The following is a 26,640-nucleotide window of genomic DNA, read 5'->3' as shown; positions in this document are numbered from 1 at the left end:
CTGCAAGTTGAAAAAGAGTATAAGTAACAAGGGACCAGTGGAGAGCAACTGCTACTTTCTGTAGCCTTAAATTAGTAAAATTGTGAAGGGATCATAAAGTTTTTAAGTAAAATAAGGCATATGTTTGTATGTTGTGCACAGAAATTGTATTAGGAGTTCTTAGAGCTAATGGAATTTTCTTTCTAGACTCAGCATACATCTCTATATAGATTCAGATGAAAACAATATCTAACCTCTTTTGACTCTACTCACATCCAATGAAAATCTGGTGTCCACAGGACACCAAATAGTCAATTTAATGGGTAGAGCACAAAGAGGGATATGCATTCATTTTGAAAGAAAATGAAACAAAATGGTTTGTTTTGTTTCAAAACAAATAAGTCTCACCAAAATTCAGATTTTTTTTTCATTTTCATTAATAGTGCATACTATTTCCAAACACCACACACACAAATAAGAATTTAAAAATAAAATACCAAACAAAACAAAATCCAAATTTGAACAAAAATAATATGGCCAAAATACAAAAAAGGGAGTCTTTTGTACTGCACATCCTTGTTGTGTAAGTCTACCACCTTTCAGAAAATAGACAATTCAAAAATATAAGCATGTTTTATGTCATCTCCAATTTATATCTCTTCAGCTCTCTAAGTCTGGTAGCACTATAGAAATAATTATCATGTTTCCCCGAAAATAAGACAGTGTCATATTAATTTTGGGTCCAAAAAACACATTAGGGCTTATTTTCGGGGGATGTCTTACTTTTTTTTCATGTACAACAATCGTCTCTCCCTTCCTCTCCTCCACCCCATTTTTTCCTCTTCTTTCTCCCCCACCCCCATGTGCAGCATCTTTCCTCCCCTCTCACCCATCCCCTTGTGCTGCATCTTTCTATCCCTCCCATCCCCCTGTGCAGCAGAATCCCACCAAACCTTCCACCATGAGACTGACATACCTCCGCTCCAAGGCCTCCTAAAGCAGTAAGGGGGGGGAGTTGCTGAATCGACAAGTCCATTTTTTCAGCAAATCAGGCAGCACTAGTGTCAGGGATTGAGACATTTGGGGGGAGGGATGGGGCTTATATTAGGAGCATCTCTAAAAATTATGCTAGGACTTATTTTCTGGAAAACAAGGTAATAGTAGTAGTACAGAACTTGCCTAGGGTTACGCGCAACTGGAAGAACTGGGATCGCCTTAACTTTAATTTTTTGGGGGTATTTCTTTGTATGGTTCTATTCCCTTATGAAATGTTGGTTGAGTGGAGGGGTTATTGTTGTATGGATTTTGATTGATTATAAATGCATATATGATTAATATTTATATAGATACTGTATTGCATTTTTGTTAGCTTTGGAAACTCAATAAAGATTTATTAAAAAAAAAAAAAAAAAAGAACTTGCCTAGGGGTGGCACAGGTTTCCAGAGACCATGGTTTCAAGACTAATCTCCTGTGCTTCTTTTTGGCCACAAGAGGGCACTGCACAGCAGCAGACAACTTTCCTCCATTTACCATCACCTGTGTGATACATCTAGACCAGTGTCTCAGACTTTTTTTTATAACTGGCACACTAAACAGAGCAAAGGTTTTTCGTGGCACATTATAATTGAGTTTATAAAATTGCTAAATCAACAAAAAATTAAATTTGAGAGTTATTTATTTAAAATTCTTTAAGCCAGAGTTTTTCATCCTTTTTACACCCATGGACCAGCAGAAAAGCAATGTTACTTACCGTAACAGTTGTTATCCAGGGACAGCAGGCAGCTATTCTCACTAGTGGGTGATGTCATTCGACAGAGCCCCGATACGGACATCTTGCAAGCATGTCTTGCTTGAAGAAACTCAGAAGTTTCGAGATGCCCGCACCGCGCATGCGCCAGTGCCTTCCCGCCCGATGTACCGGGCGTGTCTCCTCAGTTCAGGTAGCTAGCCTGAGAAGCCAACCCAGGGGAGGTGGGTGGGACGTGAGAATAGCTGCCTGCTGTCCCTGGATAACAACTGTTACGGTAAGTAACATTGCTTTATCCCAGGACAAGCAGGCAGGTATTCTCACTAGTGGGTGACCTCCAAGCTAACCCCAATGGGATGGTGGGAGAGTTGGCAACTTAAGAGAACAAATTTTGTAACACTGTTTGGCCAAACTGTCCATCCCATCTGGAGAAAGTATCCAGACAATAATGAGAGGTGAATGTGTGAACCGAGGACCAAGTGGCAGCCTTACAAATCTCCTCAATCGGTGTCGATCTGAGGAAGGCTACCGAGGCTGCCATTGCTCTGACCTTATGGGCTGTGACCTTAGAGGGAAGGGATAATCCAGCCTGGGCATAGCAGGAAGAGATACAAGCCGCCATCCAGTTAGAGATGGTGCGCTTCGATACCGGTCGTCCCAACTTGTTTGGATCAAAGGAGACGAAAAGTTGAGGAGCATTTCTGTGTGGCTTTGTGCGATCCAAGTAGAAAGCTAGAGCACGTTTACAGTCCAGAGTGTGCAAAGCAGATTCCCCAGGATGAGAATGAGGCTTTGGAAAAAACACTGGAAGCACGATGGATTGGTTGATGTGAAATTCAGAGACCACTTTAGGCAAGAATTTTGGATGAGTACGGAGAACCACCTTGTCATGATGGAATACAGTGAACGGTGGATCCGCCACTAGGGCCTGAAGCTCACTGACCCGAAGAGTTGACGTGAGGGCCACCAGAAAAACCACCTTCCAGGTGAGATACTTAAGTGGAGCCGTGTTGAGAGGTTCAAACGGAGGCTTCATAAGATGAGACAGGACAACATTGAGATCCCAAACCACAGGAGGAGGTTTGATAGGAGGGTTGACATGAAAAAGCCCTTTCATAAATTTGGAAACCACAGGATGAGCAGACAAAGGTTTCCCTTGTAGAGGCTGATGAAAAGCCGCAATAGCACTCAGGTGGACTCGTATAGAGGTAGACTTGAGACCAGACTGGGACAGGTGTAGAAGATAGTCCAATACAGAAGAAAGGGAAGCTCGCTGAGGTTCCGTGGCATTGGAAATACACCAGGAAGAGAATCTAGTCCATTTTTGGGAATAGCATTGTCGAGTGGCAGGCTTCCTGGAAGCCTCCAAGACCTCCCTCACTGCTTGAGAGAACTGGTGAGGAGTTATGTTGAAAGGAACCAAGCTGTCAGGTGAAGAGACTGCAGGTTGGGATGAAGTAGTGAACCTTGATGTTGAGTAAGTAGTGAAGGAAACACTGGAAGAAGTACTGGCTCCCTGCTGCTGAGTTGAAGTAGAAGGGAGTACCAAGGTTGTCTGGGCCACCGAGGAGCAATCAGAATCATGGTGGCATGGTCTGATCTCAACTTGACCAGAGTCTTCTGAATGAGAGGAAAGGGAGGAAACGCATATAGGAAGCGATTCCCCCACTCCAGTAGAAAGGCATCTGCCTCGAGGCGGAGAGGAGTGTAGATCCTGGAGCAAAACTGAGGCAGTTTGAAGTTGTGGGGGGCTGCAAAGAGGTCTATCTGAGGCGTTCCCCACTGAGCGAAGATCTGATGAAGGGGTTTGGAATGGAGCATCCATTCGTGAGGCTGGAGAAGACGACTCAATTTGTCTGCCAAGACGTTGTCTTTCCCCTGAATGTAGACAGCTCTGAGGAAGGTGTTGTGGCGAACCGCCCAATCCCAGACTCGAAGAGCTTCCTGACAAAGAGGGGCCGAGCCCGTGCCCCCTTGCTTGTTGACATAATACATGGCGACCTGATTGTCTGTGCGAATAAGGACCACCATGTCGTGAAGCAGATGCTGAAAAGCTTGGAGAGCATTGAAGATGGCTCTGAGCTCCAGAAGATTGATTTGATGGAGTCGTTCCGCAGGGGTCCAGAACCCCTGAGTTCGTAGACCATCCAGATGGGCCCCCCATGCATAGTTCGATGAATCGGTCGTGAGAACTTTCTGGTGGGGAAGAGAGTGAAACAGCAAACCTCTGGATAGATTCGAAGAGGTCATCCACCAGAGAAGAGACTGCCGTAGAGCAGGAGTGACGACAATGTGACGGGACAACGGGTCGGACACCTGAGTCCATTGAGATGCCAGGGTCCATTGAGGAATTCTGAGATGTAGTCTGGCAAAAGGCGTCACATGAACTGTAGAGGCCATATGGCCCAAGAGGACCATCATGTGTCTCGCCGAGATGGACGGGCGAGAAGACACCGACTGGCAGAGTAGAAGGAGAGCATCCATGCGTTGAGGAGGAAGGAATGCTCGAAGTTGAATGGTATCCAGAACAGCCCCGATAAAGGGGAGAGACTGGGTGGGCTGAAGATGTGATTTGGGGAAGTTGATCTCGAAGCCCAGACTCTGCAGAAAAGAAATTGTAGTCAAGGTCGCCGAAATGACCTCTGGAGCCGACGGTGCCTTGATGAGCCAGTCGTCGAGGTATGGAAACACCTGGAGACCCATGTTCCGGAGTGCGGCGGCCACCACCACCAGACACTTCGTGAAGACTCTGGGAGACGAGGAAAGGCCGAATGGAAGCACTCGATACTGCAGATGTAGATGTCCCACCCGAAATCTGAGAAACTTGCGGGAGGCGGGATTTATCGGGATGTGAGTGTAGGCCTCCTTGAGATCCAGAGAGCATAACCAATCGTTCTGCTCGAGTAGGGGGTAGAGAGAAGCAAGGGTCAGCATGCGGAACCGCTCCTTGACCAAAAACTTGTTGAGGACTCGAAGGTCCAAAATGGGACGCAGATCGCCCGTCTTCTTCGGAACCAAGAAGTACCGGGAGTAGAACCCCTGGTTTTGCTGATCTACTGGCAACGGCTCGACGGCTCGAAGCCGAAGCATAGCCTGCGCCTCCTGTAGAAGAAGAGTGGTCTGCGTCGAGTTGGAAGGATACTCTCTTGGCGGGTGGTCCGGGGGGACCCGTTGGAAATGAAGAGAGTATCCCTCTCTTACGATGGTAAGGACCCAAAGGTCCGAGGTGATCGACTCCCATCGATGATAAAAATGGTGGAGTCGACCCCCTATGGGAAAAACAGGGGAAGACAGAACGTCGGTTATGCTCCCTGGAAGAGAGTCAAAAAGGCTGAGTAGCCTTGGGTGCAGCCGGCATCTGAGGCTTCTGTTGAGTCTTCTGTGGAGGCTGCCTCTTCGCAGGCTGTCTCGCTTGGGGAGCCTGCCTCGGTTGATAACGCCTCTGGTAGATTTGAGGCGGTCTAGAAGGACGAGACTGCTGAGGCTTCGGTTTAGGGCGCAGAATAGACTGAAAAGACTTCTCATGGTCCGAAAGCTTTTTAGTAACAGTCTCGATAGACTCATCGAACAGATCCGCTCCCGCACAAGGCACATTAGCCAGTCTGTCTTGGAGGTTCGGATCCATATCAATAGTGCGAAGCCAGGCCAGGCGACGCATGGCGACTGAACAGGCCGCAGCCCGTGCCGAGAGCTCGAAGGCATCGTAGGAGGATTGCATCAGCTGCAGCCGCAACTGGGACAGGGTCGCCACCACCTCCTCAAACTGGAAACGAGCCTGAGCATCGATGAAAGGGATGAACTTGCGGAGTACCGGCAAGAAGAAATCCAAATATGATGAGAAGAAAAAATTGTAATTGAGCACTCGAGTCGCCATCATCGAGTTTTGGTAAACACGTCTACCAAACTTGTCCATCGTTCTCCCCTCCCTGCCCGGAGGCACCGAAGCGTAAACCTGGGAAGGGTGAGACCGCTTGAGAGAAGACTCGACCAGAAGGGACTGATGAGAAAGTTGAGCCCCCTCAAACCCCTTGTGGTGAACGATGCGGTATCGAGCATCCAGCTTACTGGGAACCGCAGGGATAGAATACGGTGTCTCAAAACAGCGCATGAAAGTCTGGTCCAGCAATTTATGCAAAGGAAGCCGAAGAGTCTCCGCTGGAGGGTGAGGCAAATGCATAGTATCCAAATACTCTTTAGAATATTTAGACCCAGTGTCCAAAGTCACATCCAAGTCATCCGCCATCTGTCGGAGAAAAGATGAGAAAGACAATTGGTCTGCCAAGGCCGGCCGCCGAGACGGACTAGATGAAGTGGAAGCCTCCGGGTCCAGGGAGAGCTGAGACCGGCATGGAGAATAGGAGGTAGATGGTTCCTCATACTCTGGTCCCTCCGGCTGGGATACATCTGACGATGAGTATCCCAAACGCTGCATCTTTTTCTGCGGAGACACCTCCGAATGACGTGAGGAGTGTCGAGATGAGTGTCGAGATCGATGCCCCTCCTGGTGACGGGATGGGGAGCGAGATCTTCTGTGCATCGCACTATCCCCCGAAGCCTCTAAGGAACGGATGGGGCTCGATGCGGTGGACCGCAGAGGTGGTAAGGATGCGGACTCACGCAGCGCCACCCAAGTCTGGTATGGAGTGCAGAAGAACTCTTCCTGCGATGCAGTATGCCCAGGACTCCGAGTATCAGGGGCTGCCCCAGCACCCTGCTGGCGTGGAGGTGTGATGGGCTCTAAAGGTGGCATATCAGGAAGGGAAGCCCTTCTGGAGGATTCCGCCACCCTCCGCCGATCCCCCTCGTCGAGCAGCGAGATCGAACGGCGAGGAGGAGGGGGAGGGGGCGGACCGCCCCCTGAAACCGGTGCCCGGACTTCACCCTGGATGTTGGCGATAAGCCGGGGTCCCATAGTCTGCATAAGCTGGACAAACTGAGCTTCTAGCAGGGATCGAAGCGAAGCCGATATGGAGGGATCCGCACTGAAAGGGGGTCCTCCTGCACGGTCTTCGCGTTCCTTCGTGGCCAAGTGCTTCTGCTTGTTAGCTTTGGGCACTTTGATGACCACGGGAGGGACAGTGGAAGGCGGTACCTGAACCGAGGAGACGGAGGCAGGCGCCGCAGCTGAAGTTGAAGCCGTAGCCGGTGTAAACGATGCTGGCTTCACGATGCTGGATGCGGGAGTCGTCGATGCAGGTTTCGAGCGGACCGGCGAAACCTCAGCAGACGTAGAAGCAGATAGATCCTTGGCAGTCTCCATCTTGAACATCGACTCCCAAAGCAAGCAACGCCTCTTAAACGAGCGCGCAGTGAGCGTGGAACAAGGCCGGCACGATTTCGGAACGTGTTCCGGACCAAGACACTGCAGGCAGCGTCGATGCGGGTCCGTTAACGAAATCGCACGCTGGCACTTGCTGCACTTTTTAAAACCGGTGATTGGCCGGGACATAGGCCGGAAAATCGACGCTGAAAGGTCGAAAGCGGTAGGCCGCAGCCACGAGGCCGGCCCGGCCGAACCGCCGGAAGAAATAATTTTAACTTTTTTTTTTTTTTAAAAAAGAAAGTAAAAACGAAAGAAATTCAAAGAAATAAACTAAAACGCGGGTAAAGAAGGCAAAGAAAAACTGAAATTCAGTCAGCGCAGAATGAAGATAACTTCTCAGCTCCGCGGAAAGAAAAGAACTGAGGAGACACGCCCGGTACATCGGGCGGGAAGGCACTGGCGCATGCGCGGTGCGGGCATCTCGAAACTTCTGAGTTTCTTCAAGCAAGACATGCTTGCAAGATGTCCGTATCGGGGCTCTGTCGGATGACATCACTCACTAGTGAGAATACCTGCCTGCTTGTCCTGGGATAATAAAAGAATTCTTTTGTGGACCGGCAAACTACTAAGACTGAAATTTAAAAAACACATTGCCACCCTGTCTCTGCAAGCTCGGTCCCCACAAACCATCTGATCCCATCCGCACAAGCCTCAGTTATGATTTTATATTGAACGTATTTTATTAAAGTATAAAAAGAAACAATATTCTGTACAATTGTCATTTTATAAATACAAATATATAGAGCAAGGACTAACAAAACCCCTGTCTCCCCTCCCCTTCACATATATCCCCTCTACTATCAAGAAAACTGAACAAGCCAAATTATTACAGAATGCTACACAAAAATATCATACTAACAGAATACTGCAGTCACACATGACAGGAATAGTGTTAGGGGAGTGCCCCCTGGTCAGAGAGAGTCCTAAGCCAGCTGGATGCTAAAGAAGCACTGCCTGGGCTTTGCAGTCCCCAGTTATGTCTCTAGCAGGATATATTTCAAATCTGATATATTCTAATGACAAAATAGAAATAAAATGATTTTTTTCTACCTTTTGTTGTCTCTGGTTCCACTTTTATCTTCTTTTCACTCTTTTCCTTCCAGCGTCTGCCCTGTCTCTTCAATCCAGCATCTGCCTGTTCCATTCAATGTCTGCCTCCCCCTGCCATCTCTCCTGTAGACCCCCCCCTTTGGTCTGACATCCATCATCTTCCCTCTGTTCCCTCGTGGTCTGGCATCTTTCTCCTTTCATCTCTCTTTCCATCCCCCCTGTGGTTTATAGCATCTCTCTCTTCTCATTTCCTCCGCTCAGATCTGATATCTGTCTCCTTCCCCGTTCTCTGGCATCTCTCTCTCTCCTCTCTCTCTTCCCTTCTTTGGTCTTCCTTCTTTATTTTCTGTCTCCGTCTAAATTAAATTCTTTCTTACTATGCAGTCCTCAGTTTCCCTCTTTTCACTGTGTCTACCCACAGCATGCCACCCTTTTCCTTCACCCCTCCACTATCTCACTAACTCTATCGTCTTCCCCCATCCATCATATGTCCTTTTTCTTTATCCCTCCTTTCATCCAGTATGGGTTCTCTTTCTCCACTTCCATTCAGCATTTGCTCTCCCTTCTCCCCACTTCCATCATCTACCCTCTTCTCTCTCCCTCTTCTCCCCACTTCCATCATCTGCCCATTCTTTCTCTTTCCCCTTACTTCGATCAGCCCCTTCTCCCCACTTCCATCATCTGCCCCTTCTCTCTCTTTCCCCTCACTTCCATCATCTGCCCCTTCTCTCAATCGTTCCATCCACCACCGGCCCATCTCTCTCCCTTCCTCTCATCTTTCTTTCCGATTTTGGCAACAAGATCAGCAACGCCCCCCCGTGATGACTCTCAAGATCGGCAACGGGCCTCCTTCTCCCCCCCCCAGCATCAACAGCACTTCAGATTGGCAACGCAGTGCTCAGTCCAAAGCTTCCCTCTGGCTTGAACTGCTGGGCGAAAACAGGAAGCTGAGTCAGAGGGAAGCTTTGGGCTGAGCACCGCATTGCCGATCTGAAGTGCTGTTGATGCTGGGGGGAGAAGGAGGCCCGTTGCCGAACTTGAGTGCCGTCGTGGGAGGGGGGGAGACCGTTGCCGATCTTGAGTGCCGGGGAGGCCGTTGCCGAACTTGAATTGCATCGTGGGGGGCCACCAATGCTGCTCATCGCCGTTGCAGCCCAGACACTGCCGATGGCCCCAATCAGATCTTGCCGGCCCTGCGAAGCAAGAATTTTCTGCGGACCGGCGGTTGAAGAACAGTGCTTTAAGCTATGCATGGACAATTGTAATAGTGAAACTAAAGCAGATAAAATAGAAGTGCTAAACAATGTGACAATATATGTGCTGTTTTTGAGTGCAAATTAACTCAAACGCAGCTTGATAGTTGGCAAGCAAACACACATTTCATCATCCACCATCTGCCGTTCTCTTTTTAAAAAAATTAATTTCTGTCAGAGCTGGAAACCCAAATTCGCAAAGATAAGAAGACCCAAACAGTAACAAAGCCTTGATTGCTTTGTTGCTCAAGTTAGGATAACTACTGCATAAAAAAATTAAAATAAAATTATTTGCTGTTAGTTTTCAAGAACCAATCATGTCAAAGAATGATACTGGTCTGGGTGGTTGAGGAAAAATGTTTTTCCCATTTTTAATCCTGAGGCCAGAAGTGGAAAAAATTGGAAATTTTGGAAAAATTGAAATATCATCTTTTGAAATAGCTTCTCTTAGAATGATCAATGAAATGTTATTCAAGATGTGTTAGAAGATTGGTTGCCCATTGAATATCGCATAGTTTACAACATATTAGTTGTAATCACAAACTACATTATACTAGACTCATTCCTATCAAAATATTTGATTCTTAGCCCCCTCTCAAACATACTGTTCACTCAACAAAATCAATTACCATATATACTCAAATATAAACTGAGATTTGGAGTCTCGGTTTATATTTGAGCCACCACCCGACCAATGGTGCGGCTGTCCTCCATTCAACTCCCGATGACGACAAGGGCTGTAATCTTCAATAGGATGATGCCCCTCCTCCTGCTCTCCTCGCTGAATACATGCCCCCCCCCCCCCCGTGATGAACCTTAAAGCCACTATCTTCCTTGCACACAAACCCCTGCCGCTGCCACCCTCCTCCATGCACGCCCTACTCCCTGACATCGCGTAGGAGCAGGCAGGCCTTGAGCATGCGCAGATGCTCAAGGCCGCACACCGGATCAGAATACAGCATTAACAGCAGCAGCAGATTTTCAGTACACCTATGAGCTTTGGAACTTTTACCGCCGCAACACGATAAAAAACACTAATGCGGCTTCATAAAATGGGGGGAGGGTTGTGTGACTATGTAGGACAGCGTTTCATATGCTCCAGTGGGTTCTTATAAAACTGCCCAAGAATATATATATGTACAAATTAGGTGCCCTGATACAAATGGGGAATTTAGGAGAAACCTAAAAACATATTTGTTCCTAAATTTGTTCCTAAATTTGTTCCTAAGCAGGCGCAGAAGGAACGACACACACAAACAACGGTAAGGTAAGGTAGAGCAAGGGCAGTACACACAAGAAGAAGGCAAGAAGCAGGCACACAAAGAACAAACACAAACAAAGTATAGTAAGGTAGAGCGAGGGCAGCACACACAAGAAGAAAGCGCTGAAGAAAGCAGGCACACAAGGAGCACGTAATCTTAAGTGTTATCTTAAAGTAGGAACGACTATGGAAGCAGAGGGAAACCAGAAGATGAGCTTTCCAGTGTTCTGCACTGGCTGTCATATGTATGACTACCTCCCCTCGGGGAGACAGTCATATGTATGCGGTCGGTGTCAGGAGCTGGAAAGCTTGAAGAAGGAAGTCAAGCGACTAGAGGACAAGATACAGGAACTAGAAGGACTTTACACCACGGAAGACCCAGTCAGGACAGCTGAAGATTTCACGAACGAGAGACACATCGAGGAGGAAGTCAGGGAACTTGAGAAATTCATTGAAGAAGCATACAAGAGGAGGGTGGAAGAGAACGAGCTTCAGATGATAGAAGAAGCTACACCTACATCGAAGGGAGAACAAGAAGCAGAAGACCTCAAAGAAGACACCCACAAAGAGAAATTGACCAGTCGATGCCCAGAAGAAGAGAGAGCGAAGCACACCGAGGACATTGACCTGAGACCGAAGCGAACATTGAAGAAGGGAAAATCAGCGATCCTAGTGGGGGACTCGATCCTGAGGCATGTGGACAGCCACATAGCAGGAGGGAGGGAGGACCGACTGGTGACCTGCCTCCCAGGAGCGAGAACCAAGGACATCGTGGACAAAATTGGAAAGATCCTGGAAGGTGCGGAGATGGAAGAGACCGCAGTAATGATCCACATTGGGACGAATGATGTCAGCAAGAACTACAAAAGAAGTTCGCTGATAGAACAGTTCAAGATTCTGGGAAGGAAGCTGAAGATGAGGACCCAGAAGATAGCATTCTCAGAGATCCTACCGGTACCGAGGGCAGATGTGAAAAGGCAGGATGAACTACAATCAATAAATGCGTGGATGAGGAGATGGTGTGAGGAAGAAGGATTCCACTTCGTGAGGAACTGGACGACGTTCTGGGGCAAGAGCAAGCTCTACAGGAGAGATGGATTGCACCTGAGCACAGCGGGAACTAGACTTCTAGCAAACAATGTCAAGAGAGGAATAGAACAGGCTTTAAACTAAGAAGAAGGGGAAAGCCGACAGTCGACCAAGCGTCGATGTTTCGGAAAAAGGTATCCCGTGAAGATACTGAGGGGAAAAAAGGCTGGGAAGAAACAATGGACAAATTACAGGAGTCGACTAACCAAGAAGAGAAGGTTAGAAAGATTGTAGCCCAAGAGAAGTATCTAAAGACCGAAGCACAGGGAAAGGAATTAAAGGCAGCAAAATTCCAGGAGCTAAATTGCATATATACTAATGCAAGGAGCCTAAGAAACAAAATGGGGGAATTAGAAGCCATGATCATTGCAGAAGACATAGACATCATTGGAATCTCTGAAACATGGTGGAATGAGGAAAGCAAATGGGATACAGCACTGCCGGGGTACAAGCTCTATCGCCAGGATAGGTCAGGACAGAAAGGAGGTGGAATAGCACTATACATAAAAGAAAGCATACAATCAACAAGAATGGACACAGCGGAGACGACCAACAAGCTAGAATCACTATGGGTTAAAATACCAGGAAGGAAAGGGCCTGAAATAAAGATAGGCCTATACTATCGTCCACCCGGACAAACCGGAGACATCGATGAAGAAATGGAAGCCGAGATGAAGCGAGAATGCAAAGGCGGTAACACGGTTATTATGGGAGACTTCAACTACCCTGGGATAGACTGGAGTCTCGGAAGCTCAAGATGCGCTAGGGAGACAGAATTTCTGAAGGCTGTACAAGATTGCTTCATGGAACAGCTTGTTAGAGAACCGACAAGAGAAAATGCCACTCTGGATCTAATCCTAAATGGGCTAAGGGAACCTGCAAAGGAAGTGGAAGTAGTGGGACCGTTGGGAAACAGCGATCATAATATGATCAAGTTCAAGATGGAAGTAGGAATACTGAAAGGAAAGAGAACCATAGCGACAACTTTTAACTTCAGGAAGGGTAACTACGAAGCAATGAGGGGAATGGTAAAGAAGAAACTTAGGAACACTTCCCAAAAATGGCAGACGGTAGAACATGCCTGGTCCTTTTTCAAGGACACGGTGAGCGAGGCGCAAAATCTATATATCCCCAAATTCAGAAAAGGGTGCAACAAGAGTCGAATAAAAGACCCGGCGTGGATAACTAAAATAGTGAAGGAAGTGATAAGCAATAAGAAAAATTCATTCAGAAAATGGAAAAGGGACAAAACTGAGGTAAACTGGAGAGAGCACAGGAAGTATCAAAAAGAATGTCACCGTGTGGTACGAAAAGCCAAAAGAGAGTATGAAGAGAGACTAGCCAGGGAAGCACGAAATTTCAAACCGTTCTTTAGATATGTTAAAGGGAAACAGCCGGCTAGGGAGGAGGTGGGACCACTGGATGACGGAGACAGGAAGGGAGCGGTGAAGGAAGAGAAAGAGGTCGCAGAAAGACTTAACATGTTCTTTTCATCTGTATTCACAAACGAAGACACAACCAACATACCGGAACCTGAGCAATTCTTCAATGGAAATCAAGCACAAAAGTTAACATCCATAGAAGTGAGCCTTGATGATGTGCGCAGACAGATAGAAAAACTAAAAACTGACAAATCCCCGGGTCCGGATGGAATCCATCCAAGGGTGCTGAAGGAACTAAAAGAGGAAATAGCGGAACTACTACAGCAAATTTGCAACCTGTCTCTGAAAACAGGTGTGATTCCGGAGGATTGGAAGATAGCCAACGTTACACCCATCTTTAAAAAGGGATCAAGAGGAGACCCGGGAAACTACAGACCGGTGAGTCTGACCTCTGTTCCGGGGAAAATGGCGGAAGCACTAATAAAAGAAAAAATTGATGAACATTTTGAAAAACACGAACTTCTGATAACCAGCCAACATGGTTTCTGCAGGGGGAGATCGTGTCTGACCAACTTATTGCACTTCTTCGAGGGAATTAACAAACAGATGGACAAAGGAGACCCCATAGACATCATATACCTAGATTTCCAGAAAGCCTTTGACAAGGTGCCTCATGAACGTCTACTCCGGAAACTGAAGAACCATGGGGTGGACGGAGCCGTGCATAGATGGATCAGAAACTGGTTAGCGGGTAGGAAACAGAGGGTAGGGGTGAAGGGACACTACTCAGACTGGAGGAAAGTCACAAGTGGTGTCCCGCAGGGCTCAGTGCTCGGGCCACTGCTATTTAATATATTCATAAATGATCTAGAAACAGGAACAAAGAGTGAGATAATAAAATTTGCGGACGACACCAAACTATTTAGTGGAGCTCGGACAAAGGAAGACTGTGAAAAATTGCAAAGGGACTTGGACAAATTGGGAGAATGGGCAGAGAGATGGCAGATGAAGTTCAATGTTGAGAAATGTAAAGTATTGCATGTGGGAATCAGAAACCCGAGGCACAGCTATACGATGGGAGGGATGTTATTGAATGAGAGTACCCAAGAAAGGGACTTGGGGGTAATGGTGGACATGACAATGAAGCCGACGGCACAGTGCGCAGCGGCCGCCAAGAGAGCGAATAAAATGCTGGGGATAATCAAGAAGGGTATTACAACAAGAACGAAAGACGTTATCCTGCCGCTGTACCGGGCAATGGTGCGTCCGCATTTTGAGTACTACGTCCAGTATTGGTCACCATACCTTAAGAAGGATATGGTGTTACTCGAGAGAGTTCAGAGGAGAGCGACACGACTGATTAAGGGGATGGAAAACCTTTCATATGCTGAGAGATTGGAGAAACTGGGTCTCTTTTCCCTGGAGAAGAGAAGACTTAGAGGGGATATGATAGAGACTTACAAGATCATGAAGGGCATAGAGAGAGTAGAGAGGGACAGATTCTTCAAACTTTCAGAACATAAAAAAACAAGAGGGCATTCGGAAAAGTTGAAAGGGGACAGATTCAAAACAAATGCTAGGAAGTTCTTCTTTACCCAACGTGTGGTGGACACCTGGAATGCGCTTCCAGAGGACGTTATAGGGCAGCGAACGGTACTGGGGTTTAAGAAAGGATTGGACAATTTCCTGCTGGAAAAGGGGATAGAGGGGTATAGATAAAAGATTACTGCACAGGTCCTGGACCTGATGGGCCGCCGCGTGAGCGGACTGCTGGGCGCGATGGACCTTAGGTCTGACCCAGCGGAGGCATTTCTTATGTTCTTATGTTCTAAAGTACTTAGGCAGCTACACTGAACAATCTTTCCCCACAATAACTGACGGCTAAATCTCAACTCCACTAGCACTACTCAATCTGTAACTTTTTAATTATTGTAAACCGCATAGAACTTCACGGTACTGCGGTATATAAACTGTTATTATTATTTCATAACAAAAGACTTATGAATAATTTTCAATAAATTAATCTATTTTATGCTCATGTTACAAAGGCCATCAAGGCACCACAACTCTGTATTTTGAGGTGGTTAGAGGTTGCAGTTCAATGTAAACTTTATATAGTCTGAAGAAGCTCTTTAAACTATAGATCTTCATCAGTCTAAGTTTTACAATTATTCATTTTACAATTGTTCATTTTTTTTTTCTTATCTCAGTCAAATAAACTACATCTTGAACTCTTCATCATCATCACAAAGACTCTCGGCAATGTGAATTCATGTTTCACATAGCACTATTTCAAGGTTTAATCTCCTGTATGTCTCAGTTTCTTCCTTCCTTTCAAAGAGAAAGAAACAGACATATAGGAGGCAAAATTCATGTTGACGAGGGTCTCTGTGATTATGTGGGATTTTGCCAGGTACTTGTGACCTGGATTGGCTACTGCTGGAAAAAGATATGGGCTTGATAAACCTTCAGTTTGTCCCAGTATAGCAACTCTTATGTTCTTAAATAAGAGTTAAAGCAGTAGTATAGAAATATTAGGTTCTTACCTCAATAATCTTCTTTCTTGTAGATGTGTCTAGCAGTCCTAAACACTAGGGTTATCCATATGAAACTGCAAGTTGTTTGCAGAAGGATGTCACACAACTTTCAATTCCGCCTCCTTCCCAGTGGGCTCACTCCTGCCCCCTTAGTTTGTACAAAAGCAGTCAAGAATCACTATAATAGTATAGACATCACAGGAACTACTAGATGTCAGCCTAGCTATCGCTACCATTCAGCATTTTTAGTTGGCATTACTTATGTCAGCGAAAGCCTATGGGAAATTATATCTATCTGACTCTGGCATGGGAATGCAGATAGACCCTGAGGGCAGGAAGACGGTTTTAAGTAGCCCTGATTGAATCATGACTAGCTAAAAGGTGTTAATGTCTGATTAAGAGGGTGCTTAGGACAATGGGTCCAGGTGAACAGATCAGGGACAAAGAAGCCAGAGACTAATCCCATTTTCCATGCTTGCAAGTATCACACCCTCCTTAGCAATTAAATTAACCATTGTTTCAAACAGTTTGTAAGTTCTAAACAGAAAGATACTGGGACATACAGGTTCCTATATTCAGCTAAGCTATAAAAGCCTGCTCTCTGCAAAACACATCTATCTATCTATCAACACATCTATCTATCTATCAACCTATCTATCAATCTCTGCTATCTATCTCTGGAGGAGAGGGGTCTTGACTCTCCCTCTCTTTCTCTGTCTATCCTTCCCTTTATCTATGGAACACGAAGCTTAGACCATCCCCCTTTTCTCTCTCTCTCTGCCTTTCCCTGAAACTTCACGCTTCCTTCTGGACTCTGTAAGGCAGGGAAACTGCTTTGCTCTCTGCTTAATTGTAAATGCTTCATTGCAATGCTTATAAATATTGCTTTTCTGTAAGCCTATTTCTATAATATATTCTTTATGCAATCACCTCTGGCTGTGCCTATTATTTGATTCTACTCCCTGGTGAAACTTCAGTGAGGGAACTGAACCTGGGACCAGCGTTTGTCAGTACGCCTTTCACTTAACCCCTACCACCATACATTGGGGGGGCCACTAACAAAACTGACATTTTGGGGGCTTTGTCTCGGTCCTTCCTGATGATTTGGGTAAGTAGAATTCAATTTTTTTTTTTTATGTATAAGAGTGAGATAGAATCAAAAGCCCTTGGAAAACCCTTAGATTGATTGTACTTTGGACTGGATGACACACTGGTGAAAAGTTCCAGTAATATTTTGGGTTTTATACTTGGTGAGATTTTATTTAACAATATACTTTGTATTTTTGATTGATAGACAGAGTGAGATAGAAATCAAAAGTCCTTCTGCAATCCTTAAAATTGTTTTAGACTGGATGACACACTGGTGAAAAGTTTCAGTAATATTTTGGGTTTTATATTTGGTGAGATTTTACTATCAAAAGTCTTTGTAGTGTTACCTGTGCCAGTTTGCATTGTATGATTTGCTATTATATTCTTGCTAGGGTGTTGCATGTAAGAATATTTGAGCTGCTCTGAAGAAAAGCAGGGTTCAAAGTGAAACCAGTCACTCAATTAAGACACGCCACATCTGTACTAATAACTTTTACTTTTTTACTTTGTGCTTTTAATTCTATTTCTTGTCAGTCTCTGCCCTGGTGAAAGGCCCAGTGCACACTGGACTGGAACTGGCAGCTGGCATCTGTCCTCTTCTAACAGACTTCTTATATTTTTTCCTGCTAAACTTCTGCCTGTAAATTTCAGGTAGTAACCAGTGTGGGCATAAGTGTATTATTTATGCCAATGACTCTTGCCTAACACGCTTTACCTCGATTTTCTACCTATTAACTAAAGTCTCCCTCCTTCATAAGTGGGAGCATTTCAATCTCAAAGGCTACACACAGACAGGGACATTTAGAAGCCCATTCTCTCTCATGAAATATATGAGCAAGGCCCACGAACCAAGGCAGACTTCTGCAGCCTCAAATATGAACCCTTTTGATTTTCAAGAACTCACAGATATTTATACAAATATTTTGTCAAGAAAGGGGGTCCATATGAGGGTAATTTTCCTGAACACACATGGCACGATATTCAGAAACAAATGGTTTCGCATTCTCAGGAGTTTAGAAAGAAAACAAATAAATGAAAATGCCTTTTCATTCAGGGGCTATGTAGAGGAGTTATTAGCCTAAAACAAGAAAATACTGACTTGAACACTCAGTGCCATCAGCTATCCAAAGACTTAGATGAGGCACAAATTAATATATCCATGCTAAGAACCCAAATTGTTCAAGCTACAAATTCCTTTTTAGCTGTAAATGAACAATTTGAAGAGGCCAAGGCAGAATTAAAGTATTTAAAGTCAAAATGTGCCTCACAGGGACAGGTTAATGCTGTCTCCTCACAGATTCTGCCGTCTGCACCAGTGCAACATTCACCCTATAATCCATGTAGTCAGTTTATTGAAAAACAAAACACTGTTTTTGTAGCAGGCCAGCGAAAAGGTAAACTAGCTACAGATGTAGAACAGGAAGAACCGACAAACGAAAGTGAGGAAAATTCATTACCAGGCCAGAGCAATACCAATAGTACCCCTATAAGTGACACAGCTCCAGTAACAGTAGTACTGCAGGGACATATAAAGGCCAGTGACATTGAAAGAATAGTGGAGAAAGTGGGCCCTATGCCTTTTAACATAAATGAATGGTGCAAATGGGCTACTGACATACTGATTCACTGGGGTCTAGGGAAATACAAAAGGAACAATGCAGATTTTGATAAGCTTATACACCTAGCCCTGGGTCCACATTATTATAAACTTGGATCTCTTGTTCATCCATACCAATTTGTAAAGATGGGCATCGAACAACTATTTCGCTGCACCTCTTTGCAAGTACTTAGAACTCTTTCACCCCTGCCAAGTGATACACTAGAGCAGTTTGCATATAGAGTGTGGGTAATACACGCTGTACTTAAAGAGAATGAACATTGGCCCAGTTCCTTAGATTATGGTCAGAGAGAACATAAAGAATTCCTATTAGAATTATTATCTCCCGAGATTACTAAACACCTTCTGTTGTTCTCGGAGGACCCTAAAACTACACCTTTTGACACTTTACTGCTCAGGACTGGGTCTGTGTGGAAGACCCAGCCAGCTCAAATTATTCAGTCTCTGAAGCTAGAAGGTGGCGTGCTGAGGGAGCACCCCAATACAAGAAAACACCACACACAGGAAATAGAGGGCATGTCAGAGGTAGTTACAGAAATTCCTCCACTTACATTCCTTTCCATGAGCTCAGAGCACAGACAGAAGCATTAGAAAAAGAGAAAATGAAATGGGAACAGGATCGTCACACAATGCAGAAATAATTGGACAGGGTAAAAAGTGATTTAACAGCCAGGAAAAACAGTGCTAGTCCATAGGGATGTCCTGACTCTCTGTGTCAGAATGCCAAGGTGACTTAGGCCTTTACAGCCCAGCCAGACTCCTTTCACTTACCGGTGGACTCACTTTTGGAGACGCAGGATAAGGCAAAGAAGTCAGACTCAGAATTCAGCTTGAGGTATGTGGCACCTTTGATCTTGGACACTTGCAGCCGCCCCAATGTTAATACTACTATAGAGGGTCAGGATAAATTAACTTTAATTGATACAGGGGCTGGAATCAGTTTTACAGATAGAGCGCCTCCTACTGGAGATCAGGAAAATATGGAAATTTGTGAGATTCAGGGTCTAAATGACAAAGCTTCAAAGTGTGTATCTATACCACAAAAGGAACAAATGAAAGACATTGTAGAAACTACTGCCAGCATGAGTGCGAATACAGGCAAAGAAATAGTTGAAGTGGCTGGTCTTGCATTAGGTATAGGAATTCTAAATGCTTCTAAACCTTTGGTTCATGAGGTTATTCCTGTGCAGTTAGCCACACAGTGTAGCATGCCAGTGCAGAATCATGATCGTAGTGTAACTCACTCAGAGGCTGCAGATCTTTCAGTTTGGGCACAAGATTGTGGGAAAAGGTACACAAAAATTTTGTTTGAGGGCAAAGATCCTGAACCACAAACACAGCATCCAGTACTTCCTCCAGCAACAGAACTGGTGCCTAAGATGGAGGAGAGGGGTCTGAGTGGACCTATCTCTTTAGCATGTGGCTCTCCAGCTTGGTCAGATGCTAAATCAGAGGGCTTTGTTAGGCTCACTATACACTCTCGGGCCCTAACTAAGATTTCAAAGCCTGTACCAGTGGCAGCCTCTTACTCTGACATTACTGTGAAACTTAATCCTAAATGTGCATTTTTCTCTGTCCTAGACATGACTAATGATTTTTGGAATTTGCCCCTTGCCTCTGAATGCCAGGACACAACAGTGCAGACAAAAGAAGACAAATCTAGCCTGCACCTGACTTCTGCACCGCAGTGCCCACTCCTCCGAGTGCAGTGGGACCCAGGTGGCAGACATGTGGTCCAGGCCGGCCTGAATGGAACATGGACAAAGTTTGTTTTAAGTGACCTTGAGGATGCTGCCAATTTAAAATGTTTTTTTCTTTTTCTTAGCAGCAGTTCGGATATATATATATAGCCATCCCAGACCAGTTTTGGCACAAAGATATTTCTAGTGTTTCCCAATGTTCCTCTTTATCACTGCAGAGATAAAGACGTTCCAAAGAAGATATTAGCTTTATGCCTTTTCTGAATATGAGATGGTTATGATATGCATTATTTGTACTACTCAGGTGTTCATCTTTGCTGTGTTTTTCTATAACAATGTGTTTATTTGCAGAGTTAAATTCAGCCCTGAACACTTGACAGATGGACGCCTAAAAATTTGTGTTTTATGTTGTCTGTGCCATGTGGTCTGTCTTTTGTCTATTTGTTTTAGTTTAGGGGGTACCCCAGGATACATAACATTGGCCATTTCTAGAGCTCTTTTCCCATTTTTTTTTTAACTAGCCCAATTGAGCAATGTTCTTTTTACCTATTGTTTCATATCCTAAATGTAGCTTAGTTGGGGTTATATTTTTAAGTAAAGGTTTCACTTTTTATACCGTGTTTATTCTATGCTCCTTACTAGATTCAGTACACATTTCTGACATAATTTTTTTTATATATATACATTCAGTATAGAATAATGGTCTCTCTTAAGTGCCATAATAGTTATATGCAGCACACCAAAACATATATTTTTGGAATGTCTGATTAAGAACCTTAAGTACCTGAATATTGTATGTCTTTTGCCATAACTATACCAAGTAAATGCATTAATATTGTTATATTTTGCCAAATTCAGTACAGGCAACCTGGTCTCTCTCTCTCTCTCTCTCTCTCTCTATACATTCAGTACAGGCAACATGGTTTCTCTTCCATTTTCTATCTCTTATTTGGATCACATCACATGGGTACTACCGCTGGATGATACCTGGACTTCATTTAAGCCAATGGATCCCTCACTCTGTGTGCAGACACCATTTCATCTCAAGGTTGAACACCACTAGTTTCCAGTGACTTGACAGATCCTGTGTAAACATAATTTCATCCCAAGTGTGCATCTCATCAGTTTAAAGAGACTGCTGGTTCCTGCTGGACTAATTCAGCTTCCTGCTCCCTGTCCGCAAAGATCTCCTACTCCTCTACTTCTTCACACACGTTGTACTACCTTGGAGCTGGACATTTTTGTTTTCACCTATTCTTTCCACAAAACGTTTCCTGTTCCTTGGATCCCCGGATTCATGACAGCCACCTTCCTAAGAACGCTTTGCTGTACAATTCCACCTATTTAACCTATTCTATGGACATTCCAGACTTTATTTCATATGCTGTACATCCACTACCTCTAGGTATGGGCAACGAGACATTTCAAAAGCTGCTGAACTTTACTGAACTCCATACTTACATTGAACAACTCAAGAAAACCTCCAAAGAAGTGAATCATACTATCACTTTTGAAAATGGACAGATTTGAATGGACTAAATCATCCCATTAAGAGGAAAAAGATAGCTAACTATATTTTTAATAAGCACCCTGATGTGGTTTTTTTACAAGAGACTCACCTGCCTCTCGCTGCTGCCTTAAAATTTCAATTAAAGGGATACTCCTCTCACTTTTATTCTCCTGCGACCCAGCGTAAGAAAAATGGAGTCTCAATATTTTTCCATGATAAACTCTCTCCTGTAGTTCACTCTTCTACGACGGACAAGGATGGAAGATGGTGCTTGGTGCACGCTGCGTTGCACTCAGTGAACTTTGTGTTCCTTAACATTTATGCTCCAGTCCTAGACCACCCAGAATTTTTCCAAGACCTTCAGATGGCGTTAGTAGAATACAGTTCTTGCCCTTTAGTACTTGGAGGCGATTTCAATCAAATTCAAGATATTTATATTGATAGATCATCTTCTTGCAAACCCTCCAAATCCAAGTCATTCACAGCCTTACATGCCCTTAAAGATGCCTTCTCCCTTGTAGATCCATGGCGTTTGTTTAATCCAAAGGGTAGAGAATACTCTCACTTCTCACCACCTCATAATACCTACTCAAGAATAGACTTCTTTCTTATATCCTCCTCTCTCATTCAGGACCTGGCAAACAATGTTATTCACCCAATCTCTCTTACAGATCATGCGGCCACCTCCCTACACCTACTTATCTCTGCCCCCCGCAAAGAATTTTCTTCTTGGAGACTAAACAATGCTTTACTCTTAGACTCAGAAATAGCTGACAAAATTCAATCTTTCACTGCTGAATTCTTCGAACTTAACTCCAAAGATCCAGAAATTTGCCCATCCATTGTCTGGGAGGCTTATAAAGTCTCCCTTAGGGGTGAACTTATCAACCTCGCCTCTTGGAAAAAGAAACAATCCATGAAAAAAGAGAAAGACTTAGAATCTTCTATCAAAGAGTTAGAACTACAACATATGTCTACCCACTTACATGATCCATCTATTTTTCAACGTATACAAAATCTTAAATACGAATTTAACACTTTAGTTTCCAGTACTGCTAGACGGGATATTTTTATCTCAACCTCTGGACATTATATGGGAGACAACCTTATGGGACGCCCTTTGGCTAGATATCTTAAAACTAAATCCAAACGCCTACATATCACAGCCATTCAAAACCCATTGGGGCAGATGGTTAAAACCCGGTCTCTGATCTCTTCTCAATTTGAAAACTTCTATACTACTTTATATAAATCTGATTTTTCTGCTTCAGAATCGGGGATAGACTCTTTTCTTGCTTCTTTGGTTCATCCGACCTTATCGAACTCTGTGAAATTGAAACTGGACTCTCCCATTACTGTATCTGAAATAGAAGCCGCAATATCAGCTATGCCTACCGGCAAAGCCCCAGGTCCTGACGGGTTTACCAATGAATTTTTTAAGCAGTTTCGTAATCTTCTGGCTCCTCATCTTCTTTCTTACTACGAATTCCTCCACTCTGATCCAGACAAACAATTCAACTTCACTGAGGCCACTATAGTAGTCATTCCCAAACCTGACAGAGACCCTACCTTGGTTAAAAACTTTCGCCCCATTTCTCTTCTTAATTTAGATTACAAGATCATGGCAAAACTTCTTGCACTGAGACTCAACAAAGTGATCCCCTCTCTTATTCACAAAGATCAAACGGGGTTTATTAAACAAAGGTTCATAGGAGACAATATACGCCTCTTTCATCATATTAATGCCCATGCTAAAACACTCTCAGATCCCGTAATCGGTTTGGCCATAGATGCCGAAAAGGCCTTTGACCGAGTTGAATGGCCTTTTCTATTCCAAATTTTAAAGTGGTACAACTTTGGCCCGTTCTATACAGATTGGATTAAAACTTTATATCATCAACCCACAGCTCGCATTTTAATTAATAATTCTCTCTCCAACAAATTCTCCCTACATAGAGGCACTCGCCAGGGCTGCCCTCTGTCGCCGCTGCTATTTAATTTAGCGTTGGAACCTCTCCTCTCTGCTATCCGACAATGCCCAACAATAACAGGAATTGAAACCACTTATTGTCACATCAAATTAGCAGCATACGCTGATGATGTCCTTCTCTTTATCCGAGATCCTGTTGCTTCCCTTCCCTCACTCGTTAATATTGTCTCTCATTACTCCAAGCTTTCTGGATACTCAGTTAACTGGGAAAAATCAGAAATTTTCCCTCTTAATGATCTCATTTACCCCTCAGATCTCGCCCAATTTCCCTTCACGTGGTCACACGGAGCTGTAAAATACTTGGGAGTGTTAATACATAAAGATCCGATTCAAACTCAAGATCTAAACATATCTAAAATTAAAAGTTTAGTTCTTAACACCCTGTCTCGTTGGTCTCCACTCTTCCTTTCATGGTGGGGCAGAATAGCTTCTATCAAAATGACCCTCACTCCTCAGATAAACTATACCCTCTCAATGCTTCCCTCCTTATGCAAGAAGAAATTTTTTCATTGGTTGAATAAGAAAATATCTGACTTTGTGTGGAATAACAAAAAACCTCGTATTGCTCTCGACAAGCTGAAAGCCTCTAAAATTAATGGGGGTTTGAATGTACCAGATTTTTATTTTTATTATATCGCATCATTGGCCAAATATGGAGCCTATTGGATTATTAACCCTAATACCCAAGACTCACCAACCTGGTTTGACCTGGAACGGTTTTTATGTGCACCATTACATGTTTCATGCTTGTTGACGGTGCCAGTGCCCAAACTTTTGAGAAAATACTCCTTATTGAGTGCAACGCAGCATGCCCTTCATATACTAGACGTAATCGCAGAGATTTCAATTAAAGACAGTCCACTCTTGTCCATTTGGAATAACCCCAAAATCCAAATCAATAGTAAATCTCTTTCATGGAAAAGGTGGCAGCGGGCTGGTTTGTGGTCTCTCCATCAGATAACCACTCTCACTTCGTTTGTTCCCTTTGTCACAATTTGCTCTACTTACTCATTGTCTCCTTCTGCTTACTCACAGTGGCTTTCTCTTACTAAGACGTTATCTTCTATGTCTATACGCTTTGATTATATGACATCCATTCACACTTTGTATCACTGGTCCACATTGGCTACATCAAAAGGTAAAGCGATATCTCTCTTTTATAGTATTCTAAGAGATCACTCTTTCACATTTTCCTCTCATTCCATGAAACATTGGGAATCTATGCTGACAACCTCACTTACTGATGTTGACTGGGAACTCTTCTGGTCATCGACAAACCGACCTCTTTTATCATCCAGAGTCTCACAATCAATGTTCTTCATTATGTGGAATGCGGTATGGACACCCTTTCGGATGTGGAAAGCTAACCTAAAACAAGACTCTATATGTTGGAATTGTATGAAAGAAGCTGGGACTCTTGATCACATGCTTTTCCACTGTGCTAAAGTTCGTTCCTTTTGGACATGCATTTGGGACACCATAAAGTCTATTACCAATTGTTCAGAAGAAATTTCCTTTGACATTATAATTCTCCGATCTCAACACCCTTGTTTTACACAGTCTAACTGTCCTCCTAAACTCATTGATGCAATGTTTGTGACTGCCCTTATGCACATCTTGAAAAATTGGAAGTCCTCTTCATTACTAAACTATACCTTTTGGTGGAATTCTTTGAGCATGTATCATAAATTTGAATCATATGCTTATGAAAAGAAAAATATAATTCGACTTTCCAAAAGTTTGACACAATGTAAATCACCCTGGAAATTCCTGGACTCATATGTTCAATCTATTTCATAGACACTCCTCTCTTCTTCTTCTTCTTTTTCTTTACCTTCATCTTTTTCCTCATTTTATTCTTTTTCTTTCTTCTTTCAATTTCTCTTTCCTCTTATCTTTTCTTTTATTATCTTTTCATGAACAGTCCTAGTACTTTAGATCTTTTAAAACGATTCAATTCTACATTGCACAATATAACTGAATACTTGTTATACTAAATGTTTTGTTTTATTTTTTGATACCCTGTACTTGAACTGTTTCTTATATTTTTTCAAAAAACTCAATAAAAAATATTGAACGAGGAAAATGGACAGATTGCACAAACTGCACAAAATTTGCTACGAGACCCTCATATCTCAGTTTAGAAACTTTTCTTTGGGTATTCGCCCACTGCAAACCACGTATTTAATGTTTTAATTCACCCTATCATTATCTTAATTATTGTACAAATTTTGATATGTATTATTATGATTTTCCTTTGCTGTAAAGTGAAACACATGTACTTTTCTTTATCTCACAAGCTTCCTTCTAACTTTTAAGGCAGTTATACAAGTATTTCCAGTATCTTCTCTGACACTTTCTAATTTGGTTTTAATTTGGCATGGCCTATTGCATTACCATTACCAGGGTCAGAGATAATATTATCCCATATCCCATACATGCATACTCTCTCATGACATCTTGGTACCTTTATACCTGAACCTCCTGAAAAAGCTTCCTGCATCCCTTATGCACCGTTCATTCGCTCAACAACGGGTAAGATATAAGCATACTGGGACCCCCGCCCAGATGATAGCCTATACTACCTAAGACAGAGGTTTGAACTCATAATGGGAACTGTTTATCTTCATAGCTTGGAGATTCTGCAGCAAAGGGGACTTGCGACTATAATGTTGGAGGTAAAAGAAGCATCTGCTAATTGCAGACTGGCTGTTTAAAGAAGGGTACCACAAGCTTGCCCACATTTCAAAGAATAAAAATAAAAATAAAAAAAATATGGAAGATGTCAGACTAGCTATCGCTACCATTCAGCATTTTTAGTTGGCATTACTTATGTCAGCGAAGGCCTATGGGAAATTATATCATTCTGACTCTGGCATGGGAATGCAGATAGACCCTGAGGGCAGGAAGACGGTTTTAAGTAGCCCTGATTGAATCATGACTAGCTAAAAGGTGTTAATGTCTGATTAAGAGGGCGCTTAGGACAATGGGTCCAGGTGCACAGATCAGGGACAAAGAAGCCAGAGACTAATCCCATCTTCCATGCTTGCAAGTATCACACCCTCCTTAGCAATTAAATTAACCATTGTTTCAAACAGTTTGCAAGTTCTA

The 26,640-nt window shown here is 43.7% G+C and overlaps 1 protein-coding gene across 2 annotated transcripts in view; it reads right to left on the bottom strand.

The window, feature by feature from the left end:
- NDUFS1 (NADH:ubiquinone oxidoreductase core subunit S1) overlaps window positions 1-26,640 on the bottom strand; it is a 178,254-nt gene that overhangs the window by 69,637 nt on the left and 81,977 nt on the right. The window lies entirely within an intron of this gene.

Source organism: Geotrypetes seraphini, chromosome 5 (assembly GCF_902459505.1).
Source record: "Geotrypetes seraphini chromosome 5, aGeoSer1.1, whole genome shotgun sequence".
NCBI lineage: Eukaryota > Metazoa > Chordata > Amphibia > Gymnophiona > Dermophiidae > Geotrypetes > Geotrypetes seraphini.
Note: the sequence above shows the minus strand (reverse complement) of the source record. Positions and strands in the feature narration are given on the sequence as shown.